This window comes from Prionailurus viverrinus, chromosome A1, assembly GCF_022837055.1.
Source record: "Prionailurus viverrinus isolate Anna chromosome A1, UM_Priviv_1.0, whole genome shotgun sequence".
NCBI classification, from domain to species: domain Eukaryota; kingdom Metazoa; phylum Chordata; class Mammalia; order Carnivora; family Felidae; genus Prionailurus; species Prionailurus viverrinus.
Window position 1 is genome coordinate 37,171,214 of NC_062561.1, and position 15,854 is coordinate 37,187,067.

A 15,854-nucleotide genomic window follows, 5' to 3' on the forward strand; every position below is an offset into this window, starting at 1 on the left:
GTCTGTGTCTGTGTGAGGTGTTGCTGTCTGGTATATGATAGCCTTCTAAAAAACATCAGGAAACCACACCTCTCTTGTTTTCATTTCCCTGGAGCTATCTAATAACCCTAGTCCCAAACTCTATATAAGACATAGAAGAATAAAAATCAAATCATTTTAAGAACAAAATATATACATGCCATAGAGATGAGGAAATTGAAATCTGGAGATGCTGTCTTGCTTAAAATCATAACATTAATGAGTATCAAAACTAGGAATAGGGGTGCCTGGCTATCTCAGAAAAGCATGTGACTCTTGATCTCGAGGGTCATGAGTTCAAGCCTCACGTTGGGCATAGAGATTACTTAAGTAAGCAAAACTTAAACAAAAAACTAAGAATAGAATTAAAGTCAAGGGACTGCATCATACTAACTGCAAAGAACTTGTAATCTAGTTGCAAACAAAATGAACACAAATGAAAGATTCAGGCAAACCCTACGACAGCGTGAAAGATAACTAGATATAATAGGAATTCAGAATCACTGAACTTAGAAATGTATATCAAGATATTAGTTATCATTTACTAAGTCAATTTATTTGTCCACAGTTCATTATAATAGTAAGCAGAACTGTGAGGGTGTGCTCGGTCAGTTCTGTTTTGTGACAAAGCACCAAGGTCAATTTTTATCAACAAAGGAGTGAAATAGATCTGTCTAATAGCCAGTTTAATGTGCTCTATTTTATTCAGCTGTGCTTGGGAATACAAATACAAACCTGGAGGGATCTCCTGGAAACTCTTCCAGCCTAGCAGTCTGTGAACAATATAAAAGGACCTTGAAACACGTATTCAATAATTTTATATTAAAGAGAGATAATTTCACTGTATTTTTTTAGTCCATTTCTCTGTGTGTGTCCGGACACACACAGATCACTGCCACCACCACACATGCCCACCAATTGCAGATTCAGGATCATTAAATGTTGAGTTTTGTATCTTGCATTGTATTTTCATAACATTCATTTTTTGTTGTTATTTTAAAAATATATTTATACTTACTGTTCATAGCTTCTTATTTGTTACATTCACCTTTTTATATACAATTTTTTTAGAATTTAAAAAATTACAGAATATTGTTTTTACTTGTTTGGAAGACTTAGCTCCTCATTTTTAGTGCTAATAATAATTTTATTCAGGAATAAAAATAAATTTTTATCCCAAAATAAATAGGAGGAGGGTCTACATTTTCCAGGTTTACATTTTCCCTCCACCAAAGTCAACAAAAAAAGTGTAAAAAATATATGAAGCAATCATTTTTAGCAATTAAACCAGAGTCACAAGAAAGAAAGAAAGAAAGAAAGAAAGAAAGAAAGAAAGAAAGCAAGCCAAAGTCAGCATAGAACTGTGATTTCCAGTCCTATGGAAAGGAATCCCAAGAAGAACCTAGCAGTCTAGCTGAGATGAGGGAATGGATACCAAAGTCTGGGGAGGCCAAGATGGCTAAAATTTGGGGCAAAATGGTTTAAAGGAGGGGGATACATGGAGAAAGAGCTCTAGAAGCCCACAGAGGGTTCTTCTATCTTTGGCTGTACACCAGGCTATGCATGAATAGGGTAAAACTTGGCATAGCCAAGAAAAAAAAGAATTATGGGGAAGAAAAAGTTACCAGGGAATTGTAAGTCAAATTTCAAGAGCTTACTCAGAGCTATTTGCCTGAGTTTCTGTGCGTCAGAGTAAATACATCTTGATGAAAACCAGATATGGAATGGGGATTCCAGAAGTACCATCCCTTCGTAGTGGGGCTAAAATAGTCCTGTAGGAAAGGCGATTATGACTCATCTTTTAAAAGATTAAAAAATTAAGATTTTAAAGGATTAAGCTGATTCATAAGTAACTTAATTGCCTACCAGAATGAACTCAAAAAATAAATATACAGCAATATGTAGCATTAAAATCCATTAAAAAATTATTAATGTGTGAAGAAACAGGGAATTGTGGTCCATAACCAGTAGAAAAATCTGTCAATAGAAACACAAGTGACAGAAATGATAAAATTAGCAAAGACATTAAATGAGCTATAAAACATGCTCAATATATCAGAATTTATAGAAAAATATAAAGCAAAAGAAAATTCTAAAAATGAAAACATTAAATTTCTGAAATGAAATTTTACTAGATTGGTTTAATAGATGATCAGACATTGAATTAAATATAAGAACAATATAAGAATAAAATGTCAGTAAACTTGAATAAATAATACAGAATTATATAAAATGCAGCACAGAGAAAAATATTCAGATATCTACGGGAGTATATCAAGCACTTTAACGTACGAATAATTGGTGTCCCAGGAGGAGAAAGTGCAGAAAAAAATATTTGAAAAATAGTGGTTGAGTTTTTTCCAAATTTGAAAAAATGAGAAGCTCATAGGTCCAAAAGTTTAATGAACTTGAAGTAGGATATTAACAAGGAAGACTTCACCAAGCACATCATTATTAAATTTCTGAAAACCTAGGAAAAACAGAAAATTTTAATGATACCTACATAGGTACAAAAATAGTTACATAGACTTTTCATCAGAAACTGAGAGCCAAAAGACAAAAGAGTGACAACTTTAAAATGCTGAACAGTAGGAAAGAAAATCTGTCAATGCAGCATTCTATGCCAGCAAAATTATCTTTCAAAAATTAAGGTAAAAAAAGAGATTTTCTTTTTAGGCAAAAAATTATGAGAGACGAAAATTATTTTAGATCTAAGCCAAGAAGTAAAAAATATTTGAAAATGATAAATAAATGCAATTTAAAAAATTGTCTCATGTGTTTTTTTTATTTTTTAACATTTATTTATTTTTTGAGAGGCGCGCGCGCGCGAGCGAGAGAGAGAGAGAGAGAGAGAGTGAGAGTGAGAGAGTGAGGGGCAGAGAGAGAGGGAGATACAGAATCCAAAGCAGGCTCCAGGCTCCGAGCTGTCAGCACAGAGTCCAATGCAGGGGCTTGAATTCATGAACTGTGAGATCATGACCTGAGCTGCTTAAGTCAGATGCTTAACCAACTGAGCCACCCAGGTGCCCCAAAAATTGTCTCATCTTTTAATTTTACACAAAGGTGCTTGACCATTCAAAGCAAACATGGAACATTATGGAGTTCACAATATGTGCCAAAATAAAACAAAGACACAAAAGGAAAGTGGGATATGAGAATATAAGTTTCTTAAAAATAAATTGGTATAACATAATTGAGAGTAGACTGTAATAATTAAAAATGGATATTATAAACCCTAGAGAAATCAATAGGAAATAAAAGGCATCAGGAAATAAGTCATAAGTCTATACAACATAAAGTCATTAAAACTTCACAACTTAAAAAATTCTAGGGAACAGAAAAAAGGAATAAATACCACATGAGACCATTAGGATCCAACGACCAAGGTGATAGTTTTAAATCAATGATATCAATAATTACATTAAATGTAAATGATCTGAACACTCCATTAAATAATGGATGAACAAATTGGATTAAAAAGAAAAACTGAACTGTGTGCTTTCTACAAGAAAATAAAAGTACAAATAAAGACACAGGTAACTGAAAGAAAAAGTGGAGAAATATATTCCATAGAATTACTAGTCTTTATAAGAAAGCTGGCATGGCTATATTAATATCAGACAAAGTAGACATCAAGATAATGAATATTACCAAGATAATGAATATTAAGATAATCATTTCTTAATGATAAAGGGGTGAATCATCGAGCAGACATGAGTCTAAAATGTGTATGTATCTTCTAGCACGGCTTGAAAATACATTAAGCAAAAATTGACCTAAGTGAAAAGAAGAAATAGATACGATAAATCCATAGCTTTGGTTGGTGATTTCAGTACTCCTCGCTTGATGTTCATAGGACAAGAAATAGAAAATTAAAAGGCACAACAAAAAAATTAAACAGTACATTCAATTTAATTTGATTCAGTTCACACGTATACAGCATTCTTACCCAACAACTGCAGAATGTGCACAAAAAGAAGATCACATTAAATCCAAAATAAATAAAAGCAAAGGAATAAGAGAAAGCAATCAGTGGGCCCTGAGGGGTTTTACAAAATTAGAATAGAAATACCTGCTCATTGAAGACACCTGAGGTTGTACACCCACTAACATACTAGAAACTTGCAGAGGCCAAAGATCTTAATCAAGAAAATTTTTTCAGGCAAGAACAATGTTATTTTTACCTTTCAGTCTCTGACAACACCTGGAATGGAGCTGTGTACCTAGTGGCAGGTCAGTAATATCTGTTAAATTGAATTGCTTTGCATCATTTTACATGTTTTACTATTGCCATCCCTGAATCCATCAATTTTTGAAACACACTATTGGAACTTCTGCTGTTTTAAGAATTAAAAAGTCAAATAGTATGTGCTATCAAAACCAGTAAGCTTAGAGTAAACTTTACAACTTCAGATATTAGACTTTCTAGAAATGTTCCATCAGCTCTATGTGTGCCAAAAATTACTTAAAATACACACAGGCAAAAATCAACTCTATGACCATGGAGGCTCACCATTGAAGTTGCCATGACCAATTCTCACCTTTATGGGAAAAGGACTTCAGTGAAGGGTGGTTGACAGGGAGTTAATCAATAGCTTCTTATTTGTGATCTGAAAGGAGGCCGCTATTTGAAGTGGACTTGGTTAATTTATCTTCTCATCGCCGTTACTCCAGTGAAAAATGATGAGTTATTTTGGTGTCCTTTAAGTACAAGTTCATGTAGTTTTGTCTGTTGGGGAACATGGAGAAGTCAGATAGAGTTAGTAAGTGGGAGGAGAGAGAGAGAGAGGCTTGAGTTTGAGATATTTTCCTTCTGGCAATGAGGTCTTTGGTAAATGATACTTGTATATCTGGGGAATTTCAAAGTTCATTCATGGTTCCTCAGTTTAATTTAATCCATTTCCTGAATTAGAGACTTTTCCAATTTTGAAACTAATTTTGCTCCTTTGTCATACAGGTACATAGATCTCCGGTCTTTTCCTCAACATTCACTGGACCTCTAACAACTTGTTCAGTTTCTGTCTTCTTTTGTTTGTTTGTTTTCTTCTAGATTCTGAATTTCTTGAAGGCAGAGGTCATGCTATTTTCCTAGCTGCTGTATCCCCAGAGCCTCTTCCAGTATCTGATACATAGTATGTAGTCATTAAATGTTGAGTGGTTAAATGAATCATTAGGATTAAATAAGAATATAGTAGATTACTTAGGTGAGCTCTATCTTGGAGATCTTCTTTTCATCTGTAAATCTGACTTTGGCCTTTGTTGGTCTGTCTTTATAATGTTGGATTTTTAAATATATTTTTCAGACCAAGAGTTGGGAGTATTAGTAGCAGTTATTCAGTTCTGTGTTATATAAATCTTAAAAGTAACAAAAAGTATTTTTTTCAAATGTCTATGGTATAGCAGTCACATACAAGTAGTTATAATAAATAAATTTGTAATACATACAATTTTTACATTTAACTTTTGTCTACATTATAAATTACTGTCAAAGCTAGCGTTCTAAAACTTGAAACATCTTTCTCATAGTCACAGCACTAGCACTGATAGAACAAGAATAATCTTGTGTAAAGCAAACTCTCCAGGCAATTATAATGTATTAAGCTTTTACTAAACCCGTTTATAAATTCTTTAAAACAGGATTTTAAGCACAGATTTTCAAATCTCTGATCACATCGAAGAATAAATAATTTTTTGGCAATCATGGAGAGATTAGCTTTAAAAATATCTTATTTCAGGGTTTCTGCAACATTTTTAAATTTATTCTTAACACTTCCATAGTAACACCCTGTGTGAGTTTACACTAGATTCTTTTCAGGCTAGAAAAATCTTGGGAACAGAAAATATTCTGTGGTTTAGGAATATGAAAGAGTTTCACAGTGTTGGCTTTTAGTTCTTGGGTAACTAATAGCCTTTTACATATTAAATGCCTGGGCTCTCCCTGCCACCGTGGCTGCATGGGATATGTCTCTAGACCTTGCACTCCGCTTCTCAAAAGGGCGGTGGGGGAATTCATTCACCAGACAGGATTGAAGTGTTCCCCACTTTACTTAACATATGTCTTCAGAGTCTCCAAGTGCCCCAAAATTTTATTGACAAATCTGGCAATAAAATTTTAATTATGAAGAAAGAAAACTAATTTTTATTAATACTATGTGCTGGACCCTGTGTTACACATACTCAAATAGGTATTCCTTCTGATGTTTACAACTATAATACAGGTGTAAATGCACCTTTTCAGGACAAGATGAGGCTCAGAAAGATTTGTAACTTCCCTCTACAGTTCATAATCTTAGAAAAGTATTCAGTCCTCTTTTATCTTACTCCAAAAACACATTTTTTCCCTATACCACGTTCTTTATACAGCCTCAGAAATTATGCAGAAGAAGTTGATAAACTCTTGTGTTGTTTTACTGAAAAGGATCGTAAATGACTACATTAAAGATTTAGGAAATTTCCTAACCAGTATCCTTTTAAACATTAGCTGCTTAAGAAGGTTGTGGAGTCTCTTCTCTGAGGACCTTTGCAGCTTGAGCAAAAGATATTCTCCTTTCTGTTCTCATTGCTTAATAAGAGAAAGTCATGAGCTTTGAGGATTAAAAAAAATTTTTTAATGTTTATTACTTCTTTTTTTTATTTAAATTTTTAATTTACATTCAAATTAGTTAGTATATAGTGCAACAATGATTTCAGGAGTGGATTCCTCAATGCCACGTACCCACTTAGCCCATCCCCCCTCCCACAACCTCTCTAGTAACCCTCTGTTTGTTCTCTACACTTAAGAGTCTCCCATGTTCTGTCCCCCTCCCTGTCCCTATATTATCTTTGCTTCCCTTCCCTTATGTTCGTCTGTTCTGTGTATTAAAGTCCTCATATGAGTGAAGTCATATGATATTTGTCCTTCTCTGATGGACCAACTTTGCCTAGCATAATACCGTCTAGTTTCATCCCCGTTGTTGCAAATGGCAAGATTTCATTCCTTTTGATTGCCAAGTAATACTCCATTGTACATATATACCACTTCTTCTGTATCCATTCCTCCACTGATGGACATTTGGGCTCTTTCCATACTTTCACTATTGTTGATAGTGCTGCTATAAACATTGGGGTGCATGTGCCCCTTGGAAACAGCATACCTGTATCACTTGGATAAATACCTAGTAGTGCCATTCTAGGTCGTAGGGTAGTTCTATTTTTAATTTTTTGAGGAACCTCCATACTGTTTTCCAGAGTGACTGCACCAGCTTGCATTCCCACCAGTAATGCAAAAGAGATCCTCTTTCTCTGCATCCTCGCCAAAATCTGTTGTTGCCCAAGTTATTAATGCTAGCCATTCTGACAGGTGTGAGGTGATATCTCATTGTGGTTTTGATTTGTATTTCCCTGATGATGAGTGATGTGGAGCATTTTTTCATGTGTCTATTGGCCATCGGTATGTCTTCTTTGGAAAATTGTCTATTCATGTCTTTTACCCATTTCTTCACTGGATTATTATTATTATTATTATTATTATTTTGGGTGTTGAGATTGATAAGTTCTTTGTAGATTTTGGATACTAACCCTTTATCTGATATGTCATTTGCAAATAAATACCTTCTCCCATTCTGTAGGCTGCCTTTTAGTTTTGCTGATTGTTTCCGTCACTGTGCAGAAGCTTCTTATTTTAATGAGGTCCCAATAGTTCATTTTTGCCTTTGTTTCCCTTGCCTCTGGAGACGTGTTGAGTAAGAAGTTGCTGCAGCCAAGATCAAAAAAGGTTTTGCCTGCTTTCTCCTTGAGGATTTTGATGGCTTCCTGTCTTTCATCCATTTTGAGTTTATTTTTGTGTATGGTGGAAGAAAGTGATGCAGGTTCATTCTTCTGCATGTTGCTGTCCAGTTTTCGCAGCACAACTTGCTGAAGAGACTGTCTTTATTCCATTGAATATTCTTTCCTGTCAAAGATTAGTTGGCCATACATTTGTAGGTCCATGTCTGGGTTCTCTATTCTGTTCCATCTATCTGGATATCTGTTCTTGTGCCAGTACCATACTGTCTTGATGATTACAGCTTTGTAGTATAGCTTGAAGTCCATGATTGTGATGCCTCCTGCTTTGGTTTTCTTTTTAAAGATCACTTTAGCTATTCTGGGTCTTATCTGGTTCCATACAAATTTTAGGATTATTTGTTCTAGGTCTGTAAAGAATGCTGGTGTTATTTTGATAGGGATTGCATTGAATAAGTAGATTGCTTTGGGTAGTATCGACATTTTAACAGTATTTTCTCTTCCTATTCAGGAGCATGGAATCTTTGTCCATTTTTTTGTGTCTTCTTCAATTTATTTCATAAGCTTTCTATAGTTTTCAGTGTATAGATTTTTCACCACTTTAGTTAGATTTATTTCTAGGTATTTTATGGTTTTTGGTGCAATTTTAAATGGGATCGATTCCTTGATTTGTCTTTATGTTGCTTCATTGTTGGTGTATAGGAATGCAACCAATTTCTGTGCATTGATTTTATATCCTGCAACTTTGCTGAATTCATGAATCAGTTCTAGCAGTTTTTTGGTGGAATCTTTTGGGTTTTCCATATAGTGTATCATGTCATCTGCGAAGAGTGAAAGTTTGACCTCCTCCTGACCGATTTGGATGCCTTTTATTTCTTTGTGTTGTCTGATTTCAGAGGCTAAGACTTACAATACTATGTTGAATAACTGGTGAGAGTGGACATCCCTGTCTTGTTCCTCAGGACCTTAGGGGGAAAGCTCTCAGTTTTTCCCCATTGAGGATGATATTAGCATTCGGTCTTTCATATATGGCTTTTATGATTTTGAGGTATGATCCTTCTATCCCTACTTTCTTAAGGGTTTTTATCAAGAAAGGATGCTGTATTTTGTCAAATGCTTTCTCTGCGTCTATTGAGAGTATTATATATTTCTTGTCCTTTCTTTTATTGATGTGATGAATCACATTGATTGTTTTGTGGATATTGAACCAGCCCTGCATCCTAGGTATAAATCCCACTAGGTCGTGGTGAATAATTTTTTTAATGTTTAAAAATTTTGATAATTTTTTTAATGGATCTGGTTGGCTAATATCTTGTTGAGGGATTTTGCATCCATATTCATCAGGGAAATTGGTCTGTAGTTCTCCTTTTTAGTGGGGTCTCTTTCTGGTTTTGGAATCAAGGTAATGTTGGCTTCACAGAAAGAGTTTGGAAGTTTTCCTTCCATTTCTATTTTATGGAATAGCTTCACGAGAATAGGTGTTAACTCTTCCTTAAATGTTTGGTAGAATTACCCCGGAAAGCCATCTGGCCCTGGCCTCTTGTTTTTTGGGAGATTTTTGATTACTAATTTGATTTCCTTACTGGTTATGGGTCTGTTCAAATTTTCTATTTCTTCCTGTTTCAGTTTTGGTAGTGTATATGTTTTTAGGAATTTGTCCATTTCTTCCAGATTGCCCATTTTATTGGCATAGAATTGCTCATAATATTCTCTTATTATTATTTCTGCTATGTTGGTTGTGATCTCTCCTCTTTCATTCTTGATTTAATTATTTGAGTCCTTTCCTTTTTCTTTTTGATCAGACTGGCTTGTATTTAATCAATTTTGTTAATTCTTTCAAAAAACCAGCTTCTGGTTTCATTGACCTGTTCTACTATTTTTTTTTTTTTGTTTGGTTTCAGTAGCATTAATTTCTGCTCTCATCTTCATTATTTCCTGTCTTCTGCTGGTTTGGGGTTTTATTTGCTGTTCTTTTTCCAGCTCTTTAAGGCATAAGGTTAGGTTGTGTATCTGAGGTCTTTCTTCCTTCTTTAGGAAGGCCTGGATTGCTATATACTTTCCTCTTATGACTGCCTTTGCTGCATCCCAGAGGTTTTGGGTTGTGGTGTTATCATTTTCACTGGCTTCCATGAACTTTTTAATTTCCTCTTTAACTCTTGGTTAACCCATTCGTTCTTTAGTAGGATGTTAGTCACTAAGTTGTCTTTCCAAATTTTGTCGTGTGGTTGATTTCAAGTTTCATAGCGTTGTGGTCTGAAAATATGCACGGTATGATCTCGATCTTTTTGTACTTGTTGAGAGCTGATTTGTGTCCCAGCATGTGATCTATTCTGCAGAACATTCCATGTGCACTGGAGAAGAATGTATATCCTGCTGCTTTAGGATGAGATGTTCTGAATATATCTGTTAAGTCCATCTGGCGCAGTGTGTCGTTCAAAGCCATTGTTTCCTTGTTGATTTTCTATCTGTCTATTGCTGTAAATGGGGTGTTGAAGTCCCCTATTATTATGGTATTATTATAAATAGTTTCTGTTTTTGATTAATTGATTTATATATTTGGGTTCTCCCATGTTTGGAGCATAAATGTTTACTATTTTTATATCTTCTTGGTGGATAGACCCCTTAATTCTGATATAATGCCTTTCTTCATCTCTTGTTACAGTCTTTATTTTAAAATCTAGATTGTCTGATATAAATATGGCTACTCTGTCTTTCTTTTAGCGACCATTAGCATGACAGATGATTCTCCATTGCCTTACTTTCAATCTTAAGGTTTCTTTAGGTCTAAAGTGGGTCTCTTGTAAACAGCATACAGATGGATCTTGTTTTCTTATCTATTCTGTTACCCTGTGTCTTTTGATGGGATCATTTAGTCCATTGATGTTTAGAGTGAGTACTGGAAGATATGAATTTATTGCCATTGTGTTGCCTGTAGAGTTGAAGTGTCTGGTGGTGTTCTCTGACAGTTGTGAGGTGATATTTCATTGTGGTTTTCATTTGTATTTCCCTGATGATGAGTGATATTGAGCAGTTTTTCATGTGTCGGTTGGCCATCTGGATGTCTTCTTTGGAGAAGTGTCTATTTACATATTTTTCCCATTTCTTCACTGGATTATTTGTTTTTTGGGTGTTGAGTTTGATAAGTTCTTTACAGATTTTGAATACCAACCCTTTATCTGATATGCTGTTTACAAATATCTTCTTCCATTTGATCGGTTGCCTTTTAGTTTTGCTGATTGTTTCCTTCAGTGTACAGAAGCTTATTATTTTAATGAGCTCCCAATAGTTCATTTTTGCCTTTGTTTCCCTTGCCTCCGGAGACGTGTTGAGTAAGAAGTTGCTGCAGCCAAGATCAAAAAAGGTTTTGCCTGCTCTCTCCTCGAGGATTTTGATGGCTTCCTGTCTTACATTGAGGTCTTTCATCCATTTTGAGTTTATTTTTGTGTATGGTGGAAGGAAGTGGTCCAGGTTCATTCTTCTGCATGTCGTTGTCCAGTTTTGTCAACACCACTTGCTGAAGAAACTGTCTTTATTCCATTGAATATTCTTTCCTGCTTTGTCAAAGATTAGTTGGCCATATGTTTGTGGCCATACTTGTGTCTCCCTTCTCTATTCTGTTCCATTGATCTGAGTGTCTTTTTTTGTGCCATGTTTATTATTTATTCTTGAGAGAGAAAGACAGAGCATGAGCAGGGGAGGGACAGAGAGAGAGGGTGACACAGAATCCCGAGCAGGCTCCAGGCTCTGAGCTTTCATCACGGAAACCAAAGTGGGGCTCAAACCCACAAACCGTGGGATCATGACCTGAGTCAAAGTCTGACATCTAACCAACTGAGCCACCTAGGTGCCCCGAGGATTTTTTTTAAAGCAATGCTGTGTTTTTCCACCCTTGTTCATAGCTTTCTCCTTTGCTTCTTGTCACAACAAGAATCTGCTTGTGAGAGAGCTGCTCTAGATGTGTAGACTACAATTTTGAGACTGTTTCTCTGTGCACACAGCAGATGTAGAGGGGCCATCTAGGCTTCCACAAAACCATGCAGAACCTACCTGAGATCAGAATCATTCTTATTCTCAGTCACTAAAATATTATTTCCTCCTTTTTAATGTACCATCTTGTATTCCCATTCAATGTCACTGAAATCACAGTAGTTACCATGAGAGGCACCCTTTAAGTTTAGCTCATCTGACAACAGGACTTCTCAGCCAATAAGAGTACATTGAAGTTAAGGTAAGTTAATTATGGTAGCAGATCTTCACTACAGTTTTGCCTGAACATAATGTATTAGTTCAGTCATGTTTGCTTCTCTTAAATGTAAATACTACACAAAAGCTGCTTTGAAGGTTGAAATTACATTAGGAAGTTTAATCAGCAGGTGTCGTATTTTAGGCCATTACCCTCTGATTAAATAGTAGTTGTCTGTGTTGTGACATGAAATTTATAACATTTTTGGCAAAATTGGAAACATATTGAATGAGTTGAACAAATTTGATGAGTTGAAGGTGATTAGTAACTTCTCAGACAAGTCCACTGAAATACTCAAATAACTCTGAGAATGAGAAACACTCCTCCCTAGGAGGTATAATACATTTTACAATGTTCTGAAATTCTGTGGCCTTCAGATTAGCAGTCTGTAATTTCCAGCCAGGCATTAAGTGATGTACATTTGGTGTGGACTATCATCTTCTAATTAATGCATTAGTGCCCTCTCTTTTGCCACCATCTGAAGGGATATCCCATTATGCTCTCATTAGCTCCAGTTCTGACTTCATGATATATTTTATGGAGCAAAGACTGGAGCAGCATAAAATTGCATTTTAATTTCAAAAATGTGTTGGCCTTACTTGGTATATATAAATGATATTATTGTAAATAGTACAAAGTGTATATCTGTAATATTTTAAAAATATCAAATTAGTTTGCCTTCATCCCTGCTGTTTAATTAATAGTCAAATAGTTGATAGTGGCCAAGATAACCTTAAAGAGTTCCCTCCCCTCAGTTTGCCTAAACTTTGGACAGGTTTCTTTCTAACCTCCCTTTCATTGGAGCATTTACTTTGGAAAACTTCAACTTGTAAATTTTTTCTCTACCCCTTTGAGATATAAATCTTCTACAATCCAGGAATGCCTTTCTCAAGGACCTGGGAGCAGTCCTTTACACATGTGACCATTATGAAAAATAGTGCCCCTGTCTTTCATTCTCTGTGGAAAGGTAGGAGCCTAACTCACTAAGTGCCAATCAGCAAGTACAGATGGCATAATCACATGTGACTCCTAATGTCCTCTAGTACTTTTTTGCTAGCTCACCCCAGTGCTTCAAAACCCTTCCGTCTTGCAATGCCTGGGTGGCTCAGTTGATTAAGTATTGGACTTTGGCTCAGGTCATGATCTCATGAGTTTGAGTCCTGCCTTGGGCTCTGTGCTGACAGCTTAGAATGTGGATCCTGCTAAGGATTCTGTTTCCATCTCTCTCTGACCGTCCCCTCCTCATGTTCTGTCTGTCTCTGTCTCAAAAATAAATAAAACATTAAAAAATTAAACATTTCTTCCTTTTGTTTCAATGGAGTTGCATTCATTCTCTTTCTATTATAATAGTCAGTTTCCTCTACTGCAATAATATCGAATAAAGTCTTCCTTGCTTTTTTAACTGGTCTGATGTAATTTTTCTCCTACCTTATATGTATGTATATACATGTATATATGTGATATATATACATACCATGTATATATGTGATATATATATATCACAAAGCCCTTAGGAAGTGTCAGGCATATTTCTAAGAGCTTTCGTATGTTAATTAAGTTAAACTTATGAAAACCCTATGAGATAGGCACCATGATCATTATCCCCACTTCATTTCATCACATTGAGGTGAAGAACTTTTCTCAGGGGAGAGTGGGAAGGAAACAAAGACTTGTCTTGTCCCTCACCTACTCTTAGCCCCTAGGGACAGTCAGTCCTAAAGGTCTAGTCATTCTTTTCTCTTTCAACTAATGCCGTCTATTAATTTTTTTGCAGATTCTGTCATTCCTTCACTTGGTCAATATATACGTATTGACTTACTCGGTGTAGCAGGGTTGGGATAAGATATCAGATAAGACAGACATGTTTCCTTATCTCATAGAACTTATCAAGGACAAGGACAAGGACAAGTAAGCAGGCAATCTGAGTGCCTTTGGAGAAGGTGTAAGTGCGGTTCTGCAGCATGTAGTCTGGGCATCAACATATACCCAGTGAGTCTAGGAGATCCTTCCAGGGGAAGTGACCGCTGAGCTGAGAGAAGAAGGAGATGGGGTAAGTAAGTATTCTAAGCTGAGAAAATGTCATATTCAAAGAAAATATCACATTCAGTGCCTACAGGCAAGAGAAAATTGGGAATATAAAGGGAATTAAAACAATAATATATTACTAAAACAGATTATAGGTACAGAGAACTGAGGATAGTGACAAAGGAGAGAGTAAAGGTGCCACAGTAAGTGAAGGTACTTTTATGACAGAAAATGTAAAGTCATAGTAGGAATTTGTGGCTTGAATATTGGAGCAATAGGGAGAGATTTAAACAATTTTTTGTGAGGAGATCAAGAGCATATTTGTAATGTTTGAAAACTCTGTGTAAGTATAGATAAGTGAAAATATATATGTATATAAATTATATATGGGAATAAAATTATGCACACTGTTGTGTAATAGCTAAATTCTATCTTTGAGAAAAGAACTTTCAGAAAATTTAAAAAATCTATTTTAAATGAATCTCTTAAAATTTTGTTTTACACATTGGCTATATCTTTGCAAAGAATATTAGGCTTAAGATTACAAAGGCATCTTGTTAAATAATGCCTGGGAAAATGTGCATCTAGTCACTGGCTCAGATCATTCCTAGTATATACAGTTGCCTATTACCTTTTGCAATCCAGGTAGTTAATGCTACAATGAACTCCAAGCCTGTGTGTCTATTTTTACAGTACTTTCTCAAAACAAGGGCTTTTGGCAAACAAAGTGTTCTGTTCATGTTAAAATAGGCCATAAAGTGAAACAGTACTGTTTTACATTTTGCTATAATTTTCCATTTGCTTCTAATTATCTTGCTATTGAATAAACACTTTTACAGTTTTTTTCATAGATACGGTAGAGTTGCTTTGGATCTAGTCAGTTTAAATAATTTTGTGTATCACAGAATGTCTCAAAACATCTTTAACATTCTAAATGGTTTCCATTTGGCTACATCCCAACTAGAGCTGAAGTGGAAAAAAAAACAGGGGGTGTGAAGGTATAATATCCTTTTGTTTGTATTTTATTAGATTGCAGTTTGCCTAATCCTCTTCATGCTAGTTTTCGTTTGATGTAAATGAAATTGGCTGAGTGACATAGCGCTGAACGGAAGGGTTAGGAATGAAAGCTCTGATGCCAAATCAACTATATTTTTAATCAGAGTTAATTGATGCCAGCTGTGTGGTCTGTGTGCGATTTTGCATTTATGGGTGAAGAAAGGTGTGGTTGCTGTTATTTCAATTTAGAAGCTGGAAGTCCTTGCCAGTTATTATGAATCTATGGATAGGGGCATGCTTGATGTTTATTGCACAGAGAAAAGACTTCAGTGGTTCAAGTAGTACAGTGTAATTTGGATTATTAGCATGAGACATTTTGTTTCTTTCATAATTGCATGGGAGCAAATAACAGACCTGCTATATAGTTTTATGACTGACTTTAGGAAAATATAATAGGTCTCTTTGATGATGTTATTTATTAATGTGTTGCAACATCAGATCTAAACCATTCTGAAAAGTCCAAATCTGTAATTACCTCTTCATTAATTTTTTTCTGAAGATTAGTATACTTATAATTTAACTCATTCCAATTTAAATTGGCATTAATTGGGGCTGACCACAAAATAGTACTTTAAAACTCAGACACACACATCCAGTACACTCACGTGTATACATACAGTGTACTCATGCACTTAATACTCACTCACATGGACATACACACATATATTCACACCCAAGAGAATTCCAAAATCAGTTTAAATATATTATAATGGTTGTGAAAGTTGTTTGATGACATATTCAAAATATATTT